This window comes from Rhagoletis pomonella, unplaced genomic scaffold (genome assembly GCF_013731165.1).
Source record: "Rhagoletis pomonella isolate Grant_MI unplaced genomic scaffold, Rhpom_1.0 Rhpom_scaffold_00208, whole genome shotgun sequence".
In the NCBI taxonomy this organism is placed as follows: domain Eukaryota; kingdom Metazoa; phylum Arthropoda; class Insecta; order Diptera; family Tephritidae; genus Rhagoletis; species Rhagoletis pomonella.
In genome coordinates, this window is record NW_023458762.1 from 113,658 (window position 1) to 116,294 (window position 2,637).

Sequence of the window (2,637 nt, forward strand, 5' to 3'; positions counted from 1 at the left end):
GCGGTTGTCTGGACAACCCCAAAATAGCCCCGAAACTCCCAAAAAACTCGATATTAGTCCCAATATCGACAAATAAAATGATAGATATATCGATAAATATAATCATGTAAATATCCATAAATATAACGATACAAACATCGATATGGATAACAAAAATATTCATAAATATATCGATATGTAAATCGATAAATACGACGAGAATTACGAAATATGTTCGAAAATTACGTAATAGTCCCGGGAATCTAGAAGTAGTCTCGATAATCCAGAAATAGCCTTGAAAATCCAGATTTAGTCCCATGAATCCCTGAAATCCCGAAATAGTTCCCAGTGGACAGAGAACAGTCATGCTGAGCGGACGTGTATGTTATTTGCTTTGCGTTTTACTTGATTCTTAGTGTACAGACACACAATTTTCACATTTTAAATTATTGAGATAGTGACTCTTATTGATTCTCAATCAATCTGAGCAAAAATGCCGTGTGTTTGTGTCCAGAAAATTCAAGCAAAGTCTGATGCAACTATTTTAGGGAGCGCGAATTCGGATTTTGACGTTATTACCTTCGTGGAGCCACGTCTCACGTCACGTATAGTTTCAGGTAGGCTCTTCCAAAACTATGTATTTGTCAATGTTATTGTGGCTTGTTAAAAAAAGCAAATAAGCAAATGGATGTATAGAATTGACAACAACAACCACGCTGTCGAGTTTAAATAGCGGCAAATCAGATGCACTTGATAGTAGTTGGTTGAATAAGGAAAATGAATTAGCAGCAAGAGTTTACGGGATGTACATAGCTCAGTGGTTAACGCTTCTGACTTTGAACTTCGAATACGCAGGTTCGATCCCTGCTGAAGTCTAGAAAAAAAAAGAAGTCTGATGAGGAGATGTGGTGATCTCCGAAATAGTGCTATAACTTCTACCGCTTAGACTTTGTTGCTTTTTCAATTTTTCCTAATGAACAATCGTGGTACAAATCTCAATAAAAATATTAAAAATAAAAGTGCTGTTGTTTCACACTCAGCCAACCAAGGACTGATAACATGTCTCTAATGGGCGTGTCATATCGTTTTCGAAGAATGGATCTCATTGCTTGGTTCTGTTGTTTCTGCAATTTATAAATTTGGCTATCATTCATTATGAAGAAAATTGTTGGACAATAATTGAGGAGAGGTTTTATTATTGATCCATATACCATTATTTTATATTTCCTTCTCAGTAATTTGCAAGTACGTCGCATAAAGTACATTTTTTTGCTATTTTGCTTACGGTATAGTCAATATGATCATTGAACTGTAGCATCTCATCAATTTTTATACCCAAGTACGTAAAGCTCCGCACCCTTTCTATTTTTTGTTGGTTTATGTTTAAATTACGAAGTTCATGCATATCAATATTTCTTCTGGATATGACCATGTATTTAGTTTTACTTACATTTATTTTAAGTTTGTTTAAACATAGCCAATTATATATTTTATTTAAACCATCTTGTAGTTTTGAAACAATATCAGTAATATGGTCACCACTTAACATGATTAACGTGTCATCAGCGAAAATATTAATATCACAATATTTAATACCGTTGGCAATATCATTTATGTATATATTAAATAATATAGGTGCTAGCACTCAGCCTTGAGGTAGACCAGCCACTATACTTCTTTCGTCAGATACCGACGATCCAATCTGTGTTCTCTGGTAACGATTCGTAATAAGACTTTGAAACCATTTTAGCTCAACGCCCCGTATCCCTATATTACTCAATTTATTTAAAAGTAACTCTTGATCTATGGTCTCGAATGCGCGCTTTAAGTCTAAGAAGACAGCAACTATGCATTTATTTCTGCTCAATTCTTCTTTCCAGCGAGCTAATACTAAGTTTAGTGCAGTTTCACACGAGTGCCTTTTCCTAAAACCAGACTGTTGTGGCATTAATATTTTATTAGTTTCTAAATATTCTATTAGTTGCTTTTTAACTACCGTTTCAAGAATTTTTTCATCACTTGGCAACGTATTAATTGGTCTCATCTCGTCGGCTCTGATTGTGTTCTTGACTTTCTCAATTGGCACAATAATAGATGTTTTCCAGTGATCAGGAACAACACCATATTTTAGACTTTCATTTGATGCCTACCACATTTCGCTGAGGCCCAATGCAGGACAGACTCTGTGTTTGTATAACCCTTGGACTTACATCTTTGTATGTACTGGCATTGTACATCCCGCCCTACAGTAATTTTGACATTTATAAAGCTCATGCGGATAATGTTGATTCTTTAGTTAATAGTCAGTTAGCGAATGATCATCTTTGACTTTAGTTGACTTTAGGTGACTTTAGTTTACCCAACATCAACTGGTCTAATAATTTTTCTAAACTTGGTCTTATTCCAACGAATGTGACCACAGCGGTTGAATCTTGTTTAATAGATAATCTCTTAAGTCTTGGCTTAATTCCGAGTAATCTTTTTCAAAATGATCTCCATAGACTCTTGGATCGACTCCCGATAGCAAGAATAGAGCGTATCCAAAAGGCATTTCTGAAATTCTCTCTTCGGTAGCTGATCTTTGACGCTCCTATTCCATCGTACACATCCCGTCTTATGTTAATAAATCTCAAAACTCTCGAAAGCCGCAGATCTACA